Source organism: Trachemys scripta, chromosome 9 (assembly GCF_013100865.1).
Source record: "Trachemys scripta elegans isolate TJP31775 chromosome 9, CAS_Tse_1.0, whole genome shotgun sequence".
In the NCBI taxonomy this organism is placed as follows: Eukaryota; Metazoa; Chordata; order Testudines; family Emydidae; genus Trachemys; species Trachemys scripta.
The window spans coordinates 56,615,965-56,636,615 of NC_048306.1; the positions used below are offsets into that span (position 1 = coordinate 56,615,965).

Sequence of the window (20,651 nt, forward strand, 5' to 3'; positions counted from 1 at the left end):
AGTGTTGGTCACCGTGAAAGAGTATAAGCATTGTTCTGCAAAATGTAGCTTTTTAAACAATTCTCTCTTTTTTCCCCTCCCTACAGCAGCTGCAAATTCCTCAAGCCTCCCTCCTCCATCCCGAAGGTTATCACAGATAAGGCGTCGTAAGAAGAGAACGCGAGACGAGATGTTTTCTGAAATTATGGAATCCAGCCGCAGTGACAGAGCTCATCTGAATGAGTGGAAGGAAACAGTTTCAAAGTATAGGAAAGAAGCCAGTGAATGTGAGGACAGGAGGGACCAACGTGAGGAGAGGAGGGACCAACGTGAGGAGAGGAGGGACGCTCGAGATGAGAGGTGGCGGCAGGAAGACCAGAGGAGGCAGGATGCAACGCTGGGGCTGCTGCGTGAGCAAACAGACATGCTCCGGCGTCTGGTGGAGCTTCAGGAACGGCTGCTGGAAAACAGACTGCCGCTTCAGCCCGTTCCACCCTCCCCCCTCCCCATGTTCCGTATCCTCCTCACCCAGACGTGTAAGAACACGGGGGGAGGGGGGGGAGGCTCCGTACACCTTCCCATTCTACCCCAGTAGACAGCCCAAGCAAAAGGCTGTCATTTTTTTAACCTTTTCTTTGTGGCTTTTTCCTTCCCAGCAATCCTCCTCCCAAATACCACCCGGGTTCCCTCCCTCTTTTTCTAATCTATTAATAAAGAATAAATGATTTTTAAATGATAGTGACTTTATTTGGTTTGAAAGAAAGCTGGGGGAAGGGGGAGGGTGGGTTCCTTACAGAAAATGAGTCAATAAAGGGGGCGGGTTTTCATGAAGGAGAAACAAACAGATATTTCACACTGTAGCCTGGCCAGTCATGAAACTGGTTTTTAAAGCTTCTCTGATGCACAGTGCTTCCTGGTGTGCTCTTCTAATCGCCCTGGTATCTGGCTGCGCGTAATCAGCAGCCAGGCGATTTGCCTCAGCCTCCCACCCCGCCATAAAGGTCTCCCCCTTACTTTCACAGAGATTGTGGAGCACACAGCAAGCAGAAATAACAATGGGGAGATTTCTTTGGCTGAGGTCAGAGCGAGTCAATAATGATCGCCAGCGACCTTTTAAACGGCCAAATGCACATTCTACCACCATTCTGCACTTGCTTAGCCTGTAGTTAAACAGCTCCTGACTCCTGTCCAGGCTGCCTGTGTACAGCTTCATGAGCCATGGCATTAAGGGGTAGGCTGGGTCTCCAAGAATAACTATTGGCATTTCAACATCCCCAACGGTTATTTTCTGGTCCGGAAAGTAAGTCCCTTGCTGCAGCCCTTTAAACAGAGTAGTGTTCCTGAAAACGCGAGCGTCATGAACCCTTCCCGCCCAGCCCGCATTGATGTTAGTGAAACGTCCCTTGTGATCCACAAGTGCTTGCAGCACCATTGAAAAGTACCCCTTGCGGTTTATGTACTCGGTGGCTTGGTGCTCCGGTGCCAAGATAGGGATATGGGTTCTGTCTATCGCCCCACCACAGTTAGGGAATCCCATTGCAGCAAAACCATCCACTATAGCCTGCACATTTCCCAGAGTCACTAACTTTCGTAGCAGCACCTGAGTGATTGCTTTGGCTACTTGCATCACAGCAGCCCCCACCGTAGATTTGCCCACTCCAAATTGATTCCCGACTGACCGGTAGCTGTCTGGCGTTGCAAGCTTCCACAGGGCTATCGCCACGCGCTTCTCAACTGTGAGGGCTGCTCTCATCTTGGTATTCTGGCGCTTCAGGGCAGGGGAAAGCAAGTCACAAAGTTCCATGAAAGTGCCCTTACGCATGCGAAAGTTCCGCAGCCACTGGGAATCGTCCCAGACCTGCAACACTATGCGGTCCCACCAGTCTGTGCTTGTTTCCCTTGCCCAGAATCGGCGTTCCATGGATAGAATCTGCCCCATTAACAACATGATCTCCAAAGCACCGGGGCCCGTGGTTTCACAGAATTCTGTATTCGTGTCCGTGTCCATGTCCATGTCAATGTCCTCATCATGCTTGTCGCTGCGTTGCCGCCGCCGCTGCCTCCTCGCCTCGTTTTTCTGGTCCTGGCTGAGCATAAACTCCACGAGAACGCGCGAGGTGTTTACAATGTTCATGACTGCTGTCTTGAGCTCAGCAGGCTCCATGCTTGCCATGGTATGGAGTCTGCAGTGTTCACTCACCCAGGAAAAAAGGCGCGAAAATGGTTGTCTGCCGTCCGTTGCTTTCATGCAGGGAGGGATGAGGGAGGGAGGAGGTGAGACTGTACCCAGAACCACCTGCGACAATGTTTTTTGTCCCATCAGGCACTGGGATCTTAACCCACAATCCCAATGGGCGCGGGAGACTGCGGGAACTATGGGATAGCTATGGGATAGCTACCCACAGTGCAACGGTACAGAAATCGACGCTAGCCCCGGTACTTGGACGCACACCACCGAATTAATGTGCTTAGTGTGGCCGCATACATTTCGACTTTATACAACCTGTTTTTCAAATCCGAATTATATAAATTCGGATTAATCCCGTAGTGTAGACATACCCTTAGATTTCTTTTGTTAACATTATTCTGGGTCATCTTGTTTTCTGCAAATATTTATTTCAAACAAGAAATCAATAAGTGTATTCTAGTAGTGGTAGCTTCTCTTTCCTCTGACCAGTCAGAGGTGCCAGCAGAAAAACAGACATGGAAGACAGAAGCCTGATTCTCCAATGCCCTGCGTCTTGTATAGTCATCTACAGTCCTGCAAAGTGAATATAAAAATTCCCCTCTCACTGGTGGAAACACTTTACATCCATTTTGCATAGGTATAAGCCAAAGGAGAACTATAGATTAGAATCAATAGTACTAATTTAGAGACATTAAAATGGATTTTGTTTCCTCCCTGCAGTACAAATGGGCCTTTACACTTAGAATCTCACCAAAATTATGAATAGACAGGAAATCCTGTAACCTGGTGGCCCACAACTCATGGTTTACAGAAACTCCAGACATTTGCCTGAGCTCTGCTGGGGCAACACGGGAACAGTCAACCCAAAATGTCAGTGTTTGTAGCAAAACCCAGAGACCATCCTTGGGATCTGATCAATTCTGTTTCCAACCACAGCTTTGCTTCACCTAAATCACAGGCCAGGAAGGTTCATAATGGCAGGATTTTATACAATAATTTCACCATTGAACACTCACTCAAATCAACCTGGAAAAAAATAAAAAAATAAAAACCACTTGGTCCCTGGTTTCAGAGGCTTGATCTAGACAACGGGGGGAGAGGGGGGGAGAAAGGGGAGAGGAAACCATCAAGGAGAAAGATAAACAATAAAAAAAGGCAGATAGTATTCTAAGTGTAAAGCTGTAATTACTGCTCCTCTCATTCATCTTCTGTATTATGGGAAGAGACTAGAGGGGTGGGGGGAAATGACAGCTTCTATGACTAGAGAGATAAGGTGGGTGAGGTAATATCAAATCTCAAGTAGAGGTCTGCATAGCTCAAAAGTTCTCTCGTTTACCAACAGAAGTTGGCCCAATAAAAGATATTACTTTACCTCACCCACCTTGTCTCTCTAATATCCTTGGACCAAGATGGCTAACCCTCTAAGCTTTATGACTGTCAGAGATCCACGTATGATATGATACTCCCTATGTGCCCAACACTAAGCACAACGAAGCACGTTTCTGGTTGTCCTTGGTTACAAACTAAGTTATTAAAAAGATCTGCTACTTACATTTCCGATTTAAATTTATTTTAGTTGCTATCTCAGAAAGATCCTGGCTCCCCCCCACCTTCCACTGACATTATACTGGGTCCTATTGCCCCCAATACTGCAAGAATGGAACTGGCTGGCATTAGACAACTGTGTTTTGAGCCCTCAGCTTGCAATCTGCACAGTCGTATTCCTGCGATGAGTAAAATGCAGATGATTTAGCCAGGTCTAAAGGGATAATTCCTACTAAGAACTATTTGTCATGAGAGGTTTTAGGGAAAAGTCACATGGGAGTATCGGCAAAAAAAAAGATAATGGAAATTTAGGGTCTAATCTCTGAACCCCTCATTCATGAAACCAGGACTGTAAAGGCCCTTATTCAGGCAAATAGCTTTGAGGACTGTAGAAGTACAAACTGCCTTCAGTAAAAAAGCCTCATAACCCTGTAGGAAAGAGCTCCCACTGAGAGTCAAATGATCTGTTCTTTTGTGTGGCCACATTATTGTCCCCAACTTCTTTATTTACTCTGAAATGCAAGCTTGAAATGCAGCTCAGGATTTAACTTGCAGCTGTCAAAGAAATTCATTCAGCTCACCCACTCACAAAAATGAGAAAGTGTCAAAAGTTATGGGATTTATTTTTTATACACACACGACACCCATGACTCTTACTGCAAAAGAGCAACTGTAGACACCATCAAACCCCGAACCCTGTAAGGCCATTCCAGATGTCCCAACATCCCTGTTACTGCATTAGATTGTGAGGAGCAGCAAAGAGGGTGATTAACAGCTAAACTAGGTAGTATAGTCTAAACTGGGATTTGGAAGAGAAAAAAAAGTTAACTGATAAAAGTATTTAAGTTTAAAGAAACTGGCAACTGCAAACAGGATTTCCTTGAAAATTATAAGCACAAGGCCTGTGCAGATGTCATCATACTGGCCCAAGAGGTGCAAAAATACAAATGATCTGTCCCTTAAAGATTAAGCACAATAGGACCTAGTAATCTAGAGGGGAAAAATAGTAAGTAAATGTCTGTATACAAAGTTACATACTACATACACAGCCAAAATATATACCACACAAATATACCATATGTCCAGCCCAGTGGCCTATTGGTAATCCTACGTGCTGCCATGCAGGGAGTCTATGCTCAGTTGTTAGTCCCAAACTCTTACTCATAGGGTGGGAGTACCATTAAGCCAGTGTATTCTATGCACGTGCACACACCCCAGAGGGAAGAAAAGGGAAGAAGTACCTTGCATCTTTCCAATGCAACTCCTCCAGCCAGCTAGAACCAATACTAATGGAAGTCTCTCTTCCAGTCCTAGCTGGCTAGGACATTGGCTATGATTAGGCTTGACAGAATTTGATTTTATATATTATAATTTCAACAGATAATGTCAATGTGTATTTTTATTGATTTAAAAGTTCACCATTGTGCAAAATTATGGGGTTTAAGTCTTTTTTTCAATTTTTATCAATCACAGTTGTGGGAAATTATGGGGAGGGGTCAACAATATTTATTTAAATTACAGCAGATGCTCAGATTCAAAAAGTTAAAGCTTTATAATTATTAAAAACACAAATTATCAACATCACATGGAAAAATATACACAGTAAATATCCTTGAATCAAATTCTACTAAATTCTCATGCAGCATTTTTACTTTATCTATTGGTAAATTTCTATTATTATTGATGGACTTTTCTGTCCATTTGTGTGTACAGTGAAATTGACATTTACTGATATTTACCAATAAAAATCAAATCCTTCCAAGCCTAGCTATGATGCAGGTCTCAGAACTGGGAAGGAGACTAAGTAGAGAAAATGTAAAGGGTGATGGTAAAAGTCCTTATAATTCCTGCAGAGAGAGAGAGAGAAAAAGGACAATCCCTTTGCCAATGAGAGGCAACAAATAAAAAAAATGTATGTAACCAGGAAAATAAAACTACTACAAAAAGTACAAAGAACTATACATAGTTTTACATAAGGCCAAACAAATATTCCCTATAGAGATCATCTGAAAAGTTATCAGTTTTAAAGAATGCTAAACTATGTTCCACATGTTACAGAAAAACTTTCAGCTGATTCCATGCGTTAAGGACCTCTGTTCCATTTTGGCAGTCATGCCAGGGAATAAAACGGCAGATAGAAATCTAGAGATCAGTTCCTAGAGCCATCCTGCATTCTAAGAATAATTTTCCTAATGCAGAGAAGAGCTCAGCTGGTCAAGCACATACAGTCTAAGGCCTACTCCTCTTCTCTTCCCTGCCCCACTCCACCCCTCTGGGAGGCAATGAATTTGCAGCTGGTTGGTGAGCTCTCTTAGCCATTGAGGCCCCACCTACACAACACTTACAATGGGGGTACCTATTGATACCATGATTGTTCCCTGCCTCAGTTACAACACAGCTGAAATCTGCAGGGAACATAAGTTCCTGAGTACATTATAAATCTCAGCTGTGTTGCACCCAAGTCAGAGGACAATTGTATCATAAATGGGTTCCCTGATTTGTATCTGTAAGATAGAGAGGATTTAACAACAATGGATCTTGCATAACCATGAGTTGAGTTCTATACTCTCTTTAGCTCTTCACTCCTGACACTTCTTTCAGTTTTATTTAAGACATTTATTCCTTTGATCTCAAAAAGAAAAAAGAAAAAAAAAAAAGGATTTAGTTTCACTTTTAACTTTAAAACAATCTCAGCAACAACCGCAAGATGCTAAAATACAAGTCTTTTTCACAGAGTATACTCTCAAACCAGAAAAGCTACATTTATTCCAAGCAATTCACTAATTTACTGTGTTGTACTCAGATATCAAACACAGATGTCCCCACTCTTTAAATAATAAGCTTGTACCACAAAGACAGGAAAGACAATTAAAACAAAGTAAATGACAAAACATCCTGAACTTCCAGCACTGTGACCAAAAATGGCACAACAATGAGAGAGCAGAGCAGCACCTGAGCAAGGAATTTTCCAGTCTTTCACTGGTTTGCATCGTAATTTTTACTGACTCAGTTTTAAAATGCAGTCATTTCCTGGGAGCATGTTATGTACCATTCTAATCAGGAATAGGTTTCTCAGATAAATACACAAATACTCAGACTTCTTAAAAGTATGTTCTGCTGGACACTAGCACTGGTTTAAACTCTGGTAAAACCCTCTGAACATACTTTATGTGAAGTGAAAATTACAGGCAGTAGCTACAGGTGACATACAAGCTAAATCACTATCAGATTTAGAAATATTTTACAGAGTCAGCAAATTGGGCTTCTCTCCCTCCAGAAGAAGAGTCTGGGACTTCACATGATGAGAAGACTGTTAAAACAAACCCAACAGTTGCAAGACTTTGCTGCTGCTCCTTCCTCTTTTCAAACATCTCCACCAAAAACCTCAGCGGAGTTGGTGACCCTGAATCAAGAAAGGGAGCAAGGTAAATAGCTGGCACTACAAAGAAAGTACAAAGGACAACCTCAAGTGAGGTTGCGGGGAGGGATAGCTCAGTGGTTTGAGCATTGGCCTGGATTGTGAGTTCAATCCTTGAGAGGACCCCTGCCTTTTCAGTCATCTTAAATAAATTTCATTTAACAGATTATATTTCTCCTCTTCACTACGTATAACTAAAATACCCTCTTTAGGTTTACAGGGATCGTTTTTCCTGTTTCCATTTGGTAAATACTAATTCCTCCAACACACATACATTCCCTCTCCCCAATCAAATCTTTTGAAAGGACCTAAAATGACCATAGCTATGTTAGTTTAGTGGATTCTATAACATATATTAAAAAAAGTCATGCCCAAATATGCCTGTCATTCACCATCATCAACTGATATCAGCACAGCCTTGGGATTGTTATTTGCCTGAAGAAGGAGCACTAAATATTGGGGCCTTTTATATTTTGGGGAAGGAAACCACAAAAAGTATCCTTCAAAAAAGAATTCTCAGCAAGCAAACAGTAGACTTAAAAACAGTCATTTACAACCCAGAAAGCAATTTCCCCCACCAGATTATAATTAAGGCTGCGTGTCTGTCACAGAAGTCACGGAATTCGTGACTTTCTGTGACCTCCATGACTTCTGTAGCTGTCGCAGCAGCAGTTTGGGTGTGTTGGAGAGGGCTCAGGGCTGGGGCAGGAGGTTGGGGTGCAGGGCGGCACTTACCTTGGGGGGCTCCCCAGAAGCGGCCAGCATGTCCCTGCAGCTCCTAGGTGGAGGGGCCAGGGGACTCAGTGCACTGCCCACGCCCACAGGCGTCGCCCCCGCAGCTCCCATTGGCTGCGGTTCCCGGCGCTTGGGGCTGGAGCAGCGCGAGGAGCCCTCCTGGCTGCCCCTCCCCCTAGGAGCTGCAGGGACATGTCGGTCGGAACCAGGTAGGGAGCCTGCCAGTCCCGCCAACCCTCCCTCTCTCCCCCAGCACCAACAGGGGTCCCGGGCCGCCACTGCCTGCCCCCCCCCCTCCAAACACCCACGGTGCCCTAGACTGCCCCTCCAGAGCATCCACACACACATCCAGCCCAAGTTTTAGTTAGAAGTATATAGTAAAAGTCATGGACAGGTCATGAGCCATGAATTTTTCTTTACTGCCCATGACCTGTCCATGACTTCTACTGAAAATAACCGTGACTAAAACGTAGCCTAATTATAATCTAGATCAGTGGTTCTCAACCTTTCCAGACTACTGTATCCCTTTCAGGAGTCTGATTTGTCTTCCATACCCAAGTTTCACCCAACTTAAAAACTACTAGCTTACAAAATCAGACATAAAAATACAAAACTGTCACAGCACACTTGTACTGAAAAACTGCTTACTTTCTTGTTTTTACCATACAATTATAAAATAAATGAACTGGAATATAAATACTGTATTTACATTTCAGTGTATAGTACGTAGAGAAGTATAAACAAATCATTGTCTGTATGAAATTTTAGTTTAGTTTGCACTGACTTTGCTAGTGCTTTTTATCTCCAGTAGTGGCCTCACATATACAGTTTACATTTAACAGGCACAATGATGACAAAACCCAACAATACTCTCCAAATACCAGCCTCTTAACAAAATTGTCAGCTATATTTTGATTTAATGACATACAAGGCAGAATAAAATCTATCTTGTTTTCCTATACCTGTATTAGCTTTGTACTGCTGACACTTGTTACAATTTCTGCCTCTTGTGAGAGCTATATTAAAATAGGGAAAAGATGTAGAGTAAAAATGATATTATTTTAAAGTTTTTGGTTTTTTTAAACCATAAAAGTCAGGCTTGAAAAATGTATTATTGCACATCCACTTGTCTAAAGACCAAGCCTACTAGCCCCAGTGAAAAATACTTAGGCCTTCATCTAAACCACTCTGCCATAACCCCTGCAATTTACAGGAATAACACTTGTGTACTGTATTTATATGTAACTTGTTACATTATGAAAATATATTAACTAGCAAAACGACTATCTTCTTACCCTTTCTAGCTTCAATTCACATTCTCTTTTATTTTCTATCATAGATCCTGGTGTATTTTTTCTGCATTGTTTCAGTGTCTGTTTCCTTTTCACCTTCTTCCCAACCAACCCCTTATATCCTTTTCCCTCTCCTTTTCTGTACACTGTAATCTCTATCTCCTACATTGTTTCTCCCCCCCCAATCTCTCTTTCAGTACCCTACTTCTCTTTTCTAACTTATCCTATTAGCCTCTCTCTCCCTTTTATTTGCACACTTACCCCATCCATATCCAAACCACAGATACATACACTCACTCACCCTCACCCCTTTGAACATAAAGCTTGAAAATTTCACCAGATACTTAACAGCCAGAGGGCTAAAAGGCGGGGACTAAACTAAGATGAAGGACCCAGCTGTTCAAGATAAGAATCCAGGCCACCGATGAACAACTGGGAAACAGAAGGTACTAAGACTGCTAGCAGGGTGCTGTCACTGGATTCTACTTGAGGCTCCATTTTATTCTTCACCACATAGTAAGTGTCTGATAAATTTGAAGCCTCAAACCACCTCTGGCTGCTGAAGGAGAGAATTCTCTCTCTTGCATACCACTGCCCTCTTCCCCAATGCAATAGCTCCAGTATCTACCTCTGCTGCTCCTCAGAGCTCTCCCAAGCGGAACCAAAATAAAATTGACCTAATTCTTGACAGTTTGACTAATATCACAGGGTGCTCAGTAAGCTGGAAAACTGCAAAGTTATTTACAATATGTAAAATCAATTGCCTCATTCTTAACAATGTATGTGGAGAAATGTGCCTGAAATCAAACAATTCTAAAACCTTTTCAGCATTTAAAACAACTACAGCATTTTACACTAGGTTCTTGTTCTAGCACTGTACCTAAAACCCTCACTATTAGCAAGACCAGAAACATTGCTGGGTCTGAAGATCCCTGTATGTTGCTTCAAATGGGAAAGGTTCGCCATTGTTCCTTTCCTGTTATTGTTACAAACTGAAAGCTTCCGTGCCAGGAAAACCTTTTCCTTCATAAACTATCCGAAAATAAAAATACACTAATCTGAGCCTGTCTGCAGACACCGCCTGCTTCAAAAGAAATGTATGGAGACTTAAGAAACATTCCAACAATCCCATTCCCTTTGTCTCAGAGACCTACCCAGGTATCCCAGCTGTTGCCCGTGTCTCATCTTTCAGCAGTGACCCTGTGCCACTCAGCCGATCCTGCCGGCGTTGGTAAAGCTTAGAGGACGCCAGCCCCCGAAGTCTCATGCCAGCCATAGCACCCAATGCCACTGTGAAGGGGAGTGCAGAAAGACAACTGGAGAGAACAAAAGCACTGAAATGTCAGTGAGTCACTTTCCTTCTGGGAGTTTCGCTTATTTCTCAGAAGTGCTAAATCAGGATAGACAGAATCCTGCCCAAGTGCTGCTTGTTACCCATCATCTGCCATTCTGTTACAATTCTAACAAACCAGATTCTTTTGTTCCTGTATCCCACTGGTATGACCAACTGAAGCCAGTGGGTAGGATCGGCACCAGACATTAATTCTGTGTCAGATTTGCACACAGAATCTACACATGCTCCATTTTCCAAGAGATGAATTTAAAAATCTCATTCTTCAAGTAACTTATCCACTTAAACCAATAATGCTCCTCAGTCAAACCAGAACAGAACAACAGTAGAAATGCAAAAGAGGTCAGTGATCTCCAAGCAAAGAACTCAGTCCTTTACTGCAGACTAATATCAGATCCTGGCTACTCTAAGTTGGTCCCCTGCAAGATGGTGCATCATACAATATGAGTTATGCATGATGTTTATGATGTATGTATGATGTTGCAATCAGCAGAACCCTTCACTCCATGTAGATAAAGCATACCCCCAACAGCGAAAGCATGAAGATTCTTGCTCTCCAGATACACTGTAGTCTGCAAGAGTTGCATTCCGTGCAAGATCAGGAAGCTGAGAAAAGGAACATACTTTACATTCCAGCCTCCAGAGCACTCACTCTGCTGGGAACTGAGCAGGGTTTCAGCCAGGCGCCCACCCTTTACACCACTCCTGCCTCCCACCCTCTAGAGGAAGAGAGGATCACATTACACAGATGGGACTAAAAATATTCTGAGACCACAAAAGTCGATTCCTTAAAGGAACAAAAGAACAGAATAGAGGATGACAGGAACATCCAGGCTAGAATATCATCACATCAGAAGCAGCACAGTCCAAGAAAACCAATCCCAGGGCCATTATAATCTATGATTTATTTATTTTACAATAAAACAGGGGATTTTCAAGGAAGTAATGAAATATTACATATATTATATCTACAGTCTGGCAAGCTCTAGAAATAATATGAGAGGAATGATTTGCACAACTATTTAACAGGGAGTGACCAACAGTGGTCCCTTCTGACATTAAAATTTAGGAGAGAAGTAGTTTATATTGGAATCCAAAAAAACAGGCAGGGATGAAGAACATCATCGTTTCAAAGAGAAGAAAGCAGCAGCATCCTCACCTTCAGTTCCTCCTACCTTTCTTCAAGTATTTCAGACTGCCTGCACCACAAGTGACCTGCAAAGAATTTTTTTTAAATTGCACTTGTGCATTTTTTATATTATTTTACTTCTTTATGATGTATAATGAAGACCTGATTTTTTTTAATTTTCAAAATGGCATTTTCTGCTTGCTTTTAACTTTAGAAATATCAGGTATGCCAGCTCTGATCTTTCCTGGTATTGCTGAAGGATCTCCTAGGACGTCTTCGTCTTGGAGGATGTATACAGTAGATCTCTTACCTTTAATTGGGGGTGAAAATGTCAAATAATTAACAAGTGTGTTCTTTTTTTCAAAATGTTAAAACCCATTTAACTTTAAGACTAATCAACATGTTTTAGAACAGTCTGACTAAAAATCCCTTCCACTCTCAAATGCTCAGCTTTCAAACTGTCACTATTTCACTGGCACAACAGTCATCACAATCTTTCACACTAGACAGAACCTGAACATCTAATGTAAAAAACAAATGGCAATGGAAGGAGAAGCTTTCAAAATGAACCAAACTATTATTTAATTTTTTTTTTTTTTTTTAGAAAAAGCTTTAGGGCTCTCTTTATACCTCACAAGCTAAAAAGGGCTCCAGCCCAGTTCTCCGCCATCCCCACATCTGCAGGTCACCTTCAAGAGACAGGACTGATGTCAAAACCTTATTAACAAATCACTGTCTGAGACTAAACTAAAGAGAAGGCTGCCACACTTCTCTTAGGCATAGATGAGTAGCTCCCAAGAGAAGCAGCTCAATGATTGTCCAATAAATCTCTCAGGACTTTCCAGTGAGTTAAAATTTACTCCGCTAGCCTCAGAGGGCAGGTTTAAATAGAAAGATAAAAATAAGATTTAATTAAAAATGCATTTTTCAACCCAGAAGACCAAGAGTGGTTGTTCATAATTCAGACAGACAAGCTCTGCATTAGTGCTCTTGTTTGCAGTCACAACTCTTCTTGTAATTACTGAGGCTTGCTATGTCAGTATAACTATGTCACTCAGGGGTGTGGAAAATCCATACCTCTGAGCAATGTAGTTAAACTGATATAACCCCCAGTGTAGACAGTGCTATGTCAAGGTGAGGGCTTCTCCCATTGACATAGCTTCCACCTCTAGGGTAGGTGGAGTACCTACACCAATGGGAGCAGCTCTTCCATCTGCATAGGTAACATCCTCACTGCTGCTACAGTGCTATAAGTGTAGACAAGCCCTGGCCCTCCATCTTCCCCATCACACTCCACTCATTTTACTTGCAATTACTTCATAAAGAGAATCACCATAAAGAGAATCACGTGCACAGTAATATCTCCCTTTCCTTGTTAATAAAAAGCTTGTGGACAGATGGTTGCTTAAAACACACTTCATTATACTTTATATGTTGTGACAGACCCAGACCAGTGGGATACAGGAGTCTGGTAGAGGATAAATATACTGGTCACTGGATGAGTAGTTTTCTGTTTCCCGAGTGACCAGAGAAGGGGCTGTACTAGAGTAATCAGGAACCTGCTAGAACCAGTTAAGGCAGGCAGGCTAATTAGGACACCTGGGGCCAATTAAGAAGAAGCTGCTAGAATCAATTAAGGCAGGCTAATCAGGGCATCTGGGTTTTAAAAGGAACTCACTTCAGTTTGTGGTGTGAGTAGCTGGGCGCAAGAAGTTCAAGGAGCTGAGAGGGTATGTGGCTGGAGGACTGAGGTGCACAAGTGTTATCAGACACCAGGAGGAAGGTCCTGTGGTGAGACTAAGGAAGGTGTTTAGAGGAGGCCCTGGGGAAGTAGCCTAGGGAGTTGTAGCTGTCATGCAGCTGTTACAGGAGGCACTATAGACAACTGCAGTCCACAGGGCCCTGGGCTGGAACCTGGAGTAGAGGGTGGGCTTGGGTTCCCCCCAAACCTCCCAATTGACCTGGACTGTGGGTTCTTCCAGAGGGGAAGGTCTCTGGGCTGTTCCCCAACCCACATGGTGAATCTCTGAGGCAAGAAAATCTGCCAATAAGCGCAGGACCCACCAAGATAGAGGAGGAACTTTGTCACAATGTACATAGCATATTTCACCCGAGATTCTCAAATTGCCTTACAATTTTTAATTATGAGATTTAGTTTCTTTAAACTAAACCCTAAAGAAAATAGGGTTCTCCAATCTTGCTCCGTTCTAGTTTCTTAGGATGTTACTTGTAACAGTAGCTGGTATTTTTAGCCAGAAGTGATTTTTAAATTGACTGTATCCTTTTAAACTTCACACTGTTCACAGATCAGAATTTGTAAACAAATCTTACTGCCAATGATTAACTAAATGACTCCACTTTTCAGTGTTGTGGTTTAATAATCTATAAAATGATATAGCAACTAATTATGACTATATTCATTTTACAGATTAGTAAACCAAGGCAATGAGAAGTGGAGTCATTAAGTTAATCAGTGGCAGTCAAGATTATTATTCACATATTCCAATTTACCCACCCCAGTTATCTCTTTTTTTTCCTCTCATGACCCCAAATCCCAAAAATCTTTTGCATTTTCTGTTTCAGCCCAGGCCCTCCCACACTGTGACAAATAATAAATGTAATATTTAAAAATGCATTGTTCAATATACAACCAAAGCAGTCATTTACAGTAATACTTTCACATTAAAAACCACACTTATTTATATTTCTGAAACATGTAAGAGGTCCTATCATAAACCAGGACTCTGTACAGTGCCTAGCACAGTAAACAGACTGTCCCTGCTCCAAAGAGATTACAGTTTAAGTACCATGTATACATTCTTATTGTAATTTTAATTAATTGAACATTCCCCTCATTTTACCCCTTATGTAATTAAATAAGCCTAATTACTGTAGCTAATTACATTCAGAAAGTTATCTTCAATACTACAAGGGCTAGAACCATTTTTAAAATGAAAATTCAGTTCCTGTTTTTTCCTTCTGCAATGCTTTCTTTTCTATCTGTCTTTGCTATTGATATAGCACCGATAATCATGGAACCTAGCAGCAGGTTCTTTTGTACCCTCTTATTTATTTTCTTTCTCCCTATCTTTTTTCCACTGTGTCAGCACTACCTCTTTCTCAGTCTGTTTAATTTCCTCTTTCTTCCAGTGCCACAGAACAAAATCATGCAATTTTTAAACCAAAAAGCTATTTATGGTATTTCCTAGCTCCAGATGTGTCCACACTGATCAGTATTATGCAGAAACTCAATTTTGGAACAGCTCATCTTGTTCTACAGTACTGCAATCCCAACAGCTCCAGAACTGAAAAAGATTGTAACTTGTCAGTACTATATATTCCAAAGAGACTACTATTTTGCAAATGTCATACAACACTTTGCCTTCATTAGTAATGCAGTGTAGAGCAGAGGTTCTCAAACTGGGGGCAGAGCATGGAATGTATTCTGGGGGTGTATGAGAAACTTTGGGATAAAAAAAAAAAAACTTACTGCACACATTAAATCATAGTCTATCAGGGTTGGAAGGGACCTCAGGAGGTCATCTAGTCCAACCCCCTGCTCAAAGCAGGACCTAATCCCAACTAAATCATCCCAGTCAGGGCTTTGTCAAGCCTGATCTTAAAAACCTCTAAGTAAGGAGATTCCACCACCTCCCTAGGTAACCTATTCCAGTGCTTCACCACCCTCCTAGTGAAAAAGTTTTTCCTAATATCCAACCTAAACCTCCCCCACTGCAACTTGAGACCATTACTCCTTGTTCTGTCATCTGGTACCACTGAACAGTCTAGATCCATCCTCTTTGGAACCCCCTTTCAGGTAGTTGAAAGCAGCTATCAAATCCCACTCCCCCCCCCCATTCTTCTCTTTTGCAGACTAAACAATCCCAGTTCCCTCAGCCTCTCCTCATAACTCATGTGCTCCAGCCCCCTAATCATTTTTGTTGCCCTTCGCAGGACTCTTTCCATTCAGAGCTGGGCAGCTGGATCTCTGAAGGCAGCCACCCAGTTCTGAAGGCGGCACCGCCACCAGCAGCAGCGAAATAGGGGGACAATACAATGCCATGCCACCCTTACTTCTGCGCTGCTGCTTGTGGCAGCGCTGCCTTCAGAGGAGAGCACTTAGCCAGCAGCCGCCACTCTCTACTCTGCCTTCAGAGCTGGGCAGCCAGAGAGCAGCAGCTGCTGGCTGGGCACCGAGGTGAGGGGAAACTACTACAGAGACAAAGAAGTGATCAAATAAGTTTGAAAACCACTAGTCTAGAGCCGGTGCCGTGAAGTTGTTTGCTGGGGGTTGGAAGCCCTTCTATAGAATCTAAGGGCCCAATCCTACCAGGCACTGTGCTCACCCAGGACTCAATAATGCAAGGAGATGAGCAGACCTACTGACCTCTCACATGGTTAAAGTTAAGCTTATTCACTTCACTGGACTGGAGACGGAATGCTCAGCACATTGCAGGATCAAGTCCCAACTTCATTATTTTTTTAGGGAGAAAAACCCCCAATTAACACAGAACCATAATAAATATTTGTCTTTGAGAATTCCCACAAAAGAATGAGAAACTGTTCAATGGCAGAGGAAGCAATGGAAGCCATGAAGTTATACATTTTCATAATTGACAAGTTTTCCAGGTTAATTTTTTTTCAAAACATTAAACAATAGGGCACCCACATGTCTGTGCACTTCACTATTTGGAGGCTCATGCCAAAACCCACTCTATATAAGAAATCAGCCATTTGTATTATCTTTGAGAGGGGAAGAAGGTAAAAATCCTACATTATTTTAGGGAACTACACACATTACAGTGGCTTGTGTACTCTGGAATGTTCCACAAAGCCTCATGTTCTATGTCACATTGTGGCACTGAAAACAATGATGATGCCTTAAAAGGCAGGGCTCTGAATATGCACAGGACAATGGCACAAAAGGGTTTAATAAATTTATTACCATGATCGCTGGATTTGGCAAACTGGATTGGATGGGTCAGGGCACCTAGAGCAGGGGTTCTCAGGACAAATTTTTTGGTAGCCTCGGAGCATGGCCACCAACTCTTGCTGGTGGCCGCTCTCACACTTTTCCCTAAAATAGTTAATTAGCTTTAGGAAAAACTAATAAATATGTACATATACATGTCCAAATCATTGTAGTTTATTTATTGCTAGTTAGTAAGTCTGTTGTGAAAATTGATATTAACAAACATGCAAGTACTGTATCACTTTTCACAGCAGAATTACTCAGCCCGGCCAAGCCTGGGGACAAATTAAGCCCTGGATGGGGGGGGGGGGGCAGGGGGGGCAGCAGGGGCAATGGGGGGTGGGGGGGGGGGAGCTGGGGGGGGGGGGGGGGGGGGTGGAGCCTGAGGGCCCAAGGCCAGAGCCTGAGGACTGCCGCCACACAGCCAGAGTCTAGAGTTGGAACCCAAAGTCCTTCAGCCAGACCCTGCTGCGAGGCCCAAAGCCTGAGCCCCACTGCCCTGGGAAGGTGGGGAATTCACTGGCTGCCTGCTCCTCCAGCGTTGTGCCCCAGGTGTCTCCAGATGGGGGCAGAGCCCAACCCCTGCTGGCAGTCCCAGCAATCAACATCAAGGCAGTGCGTTCAGGAGCAACAGGGAGGGAGAGGAGCCACTATTTTGCCTCCCACCCCATCACAGCCCAGGAGGCCGTGGCCACAAGAAAAGCCCCTGGTGGCCACATTTGAGAAACACTGAAGAGTATGGCACTCCTCAGGTAACTCAAAAAAGACAACCCACAGTTTTTTTCAAATACCACAAAGTAACTTCCCTTGCCCCTAAACTTGAATGATCCTTGCCTCATGTGGAACATATCATTTTAAACATTATCACACACTGTACCTATATGACACAATCAGCTTGGTTCATAGTCTAAATTCTTCCCAGATTTACCTCCTCTCTCCCCAATGCCATTCAAGAGCTGGACAGATGCTCACCAACAAAGCCAGAATTTCTAGCACTTTTAGCTTAATCCTCTCCTAAGTAAGTGGAATATATGCACAACATGTCTGGTATATTCACAAGTTATAAGAGCCAACACTGAGCCCATGAGGTAGCAGCAGTTGAGGTTCTGATACCAAAAAAAAAAAAAAAAAATCCCATTCTGTAACAGACTGGAGGAGGGCTAATATATATGCACCAAATACACCCACATATGCACATCAGTCTATCACAGGGGTCGGCAACCTTTCAGAAGTGGTGTGCCAAGTTCACTGTAATTTAAAGTTTCCCATGCCAGTAATACATTTTAACGTTTGTAGAAGGTCTCTATGTCTATACTATATAAATTAACTATTGTTGTATTTAAAGTAAATAAGGTTTTAAAAATATTTAAGAAGCTTCATTTCAAATACAATTAAAATGCAGATCTTATCAATTTAGTGTGATCCTTGCCTGGGATCCTTGTCTGAGGTTCCAGCCACCAGCCCCGCTCAGCCGACTGCCGGTCTGGGGTATAGCCGCTGGCCCTGCTCAGCCCCCTGCCGGTCTGGGGTTCCATTCACTCAGCCGGCAGCGGACTGAGGGGGGCCGGTGGGGGGCTGAGTGGCTCAATCCGCTGCCAGTCTGGGGTGTCAGCAGCACTCAGCCTGCTGCCGGTCTGAGGTCCCGGCTGCTGGCACCACTCAGCCCGCTGCCAGCCTGGGGTTCCATTCACCCAAACCAGCAGGAGGCTGAGCGGGGCCAGCAGCTGGGACCCCGACTGGCAAGGGGCCGGTGGCCGGCAGCCGGCATCCCAGACTGGCAGCGGACTGAGCCACTCAGCCTCCCGCTGGCCCCGCTCAGCCCGCAGCCGGCTGAGTGAATGGAGCGGCAGGCTGAGAGGCTCAGTCCGCCCCCCGCCTCTGTGGGGTTCCGGCCGCCGGCTCCTGACAGCCGGGGTCTCAGCTGCCGGCCTGCTCAGCCCGCTGCCGGCCTGGGGTTCCTTGCGGGTTCCCACGCTAGCAGCAGGCGCTGAGTGGGGCTGGCGGCCAGGACCCTGGCTGGCAACAGGGCAGCAGCCGGAACCCCAGAGCGGCGGTGGGCTGAGCCGCTCAGCCTGCCGCCGTGTGCCATCAAAAATCGGCTCACGTGCCATAGGTTGCCGACCCCTGGTCTATCATCATCCACTGTACAAACTATGAACATTTACCCATATTTTAGATATGAGCACGTGATAATTATTTACAATATTATTCTTTCCAGTATCTCCACAATGGGCTAGGTACTGTACAAATCAGATAAGACACAGTCCAAGTTTACACTCATGGCTTTCTCTATTCTTTGTACACCTCTACCCTGAATCAAAGCTGTCCTCGGGAGCCAAAAAAAATCTTACCGCATTATAGGTGAAACCATGTTATATCGAACCTGCTTTGATCTGCCAGAGTGCACAGCCCCCCCCGGAGCACTGCTTTACTGCACTATATCTGAATTCATGTTATATCAAGTCGCATTATATTGGGGTAGAGGTGTACTTAAAAAATAAATTCCCCAGACTCTCTTAACTGTTCTTAGTTGTGAAAAGAAGTGATGTTTAAAAATCACTGCAATATAGTAGGGCTAAGGACACTAGGATTCAGCAGGAGAGAATTCCTACAATGCACCATTTTAGAAGTTCATACTCATATTTAATGCTTTTAACCTTCAAACCACTTTACGAACATCAGTTAACTCTCACAATACTCCTTTAAAGTAAGTTCTTCATTTTACAAAGGAGAAAATGCGGAAGATCAGCTTCATAACTTGCCTAAATCCTCCCAAAATGTTAGAGCTGGGATTAGAACTACCAAGCACTCAGATTCTCAACTCACTTACATTAGTACAAATTTGCAGTAACTCTGCTGAGTCACGGTATCAAACTGGTTAAAGTGAGAGGGGAACTGGGCTCAAGATGTTCATCCAGGGCCGACTCCAGGCACCAGGTTACCAAGCAGGTGCTTGGGGCGGCCACTCTGGAGAGGGTTGGCACGTCCAGCTGTTCGGCGGCAATTTGGCGGACGGTCCCTCACTCCTGCTCGGAACGAAGGACCTCCTGCCGAATTGCCACCTCAGATCGCGATCGCGGCTTTTTTGTTTGTTTGTTTTTGCTGCTTGGGACGGCCAAAACCCTGGAGCCAGCCCTGTGTTCATCTGTCAGTTCTGCGCTCAGAACACCTACCTCCAAGATTCAGGGCCAACTGGGCAGAGCCAGCTGCCCAGACTCAGAGCAGAAGGGATCACAGATAGCAGCATTTTATTGGAGGAAAGATAATTATATGTATAAATAAGTAACAATTGTGAATTACATAACTGCAATTCAATCTCAAACTTTATAAACTCTGAGAGTAAAGCTCAAGTCACCAGAGCCCCACCCTGGAATTAAAGCTAGCTTTAGTTTAGACACTGGGGAAGTACTGCACACTTTACAAATATAAACACAAACCTTCATTATCATCTCCCTTTCTTGACCAACTCTCCCAAATCCTGCACTTCTCTCCTCCTACCCCGCCCTCTTTCCCCACCCCCAGGGCATATTTAAAGTCTTTGGTCCCCTGAGCACACAGTACAGGGCGCATGTATTGTCTTCTCCCGTTTCTGAATAAGGCTCTCGCCAAATGACACGCACAATACTCCAAAAAGGGGCAGCCGTTTGCAAGAGGACAGAAAGGCGCTGTGCTCCTCCACCCCTGAGTTTGGCCCCTCACCCCCAAGCGCAGCTCTTGTACAGCCCTCGGGTGTGCGCAGGCTGCGCTGCGGGTCCTGCCTGCCCGGCCGCCAGAGCCCCTCAGGAACGCAAACAGCCTCCCCCTGCCGTCCCAGCCCGCGGGAACCAGCCCAGCTCCCCGCGGGGCCGCTCGCAACGCGTTTACACAGGTGTAGCGCCGCTGACTTCAGCGCAGCTACTTCGGAACGACCTTGAGGGCAGGGCGGGAAGTCGGGCCCGGGCTGGGCAGCTGCGGGGGAGAGGGCGGCGAGCCAGGGCGCCCCACACGGGGAGCAGCGGGCGGCGGGTCCCAGGCAGGGGGCGCCCACAGCCGCTGCACTCGG

General features: G+C 44.2%; 1 protein-coding gene across 3 annotated transcripts in view; it reads right to left on the reverse strand.

Annotated features, from left to right (window-relative positions):
- Nucleotides 1–20,651, reverse strand: part of LIMS2 (LIM zinc finger domain containing 2) — a 60,778-nt gene that overhangs the window by 39,851 nt on the left and 276 nt on the right. The gene's annotated exons all lie outside the window — the stretch shown is intronic.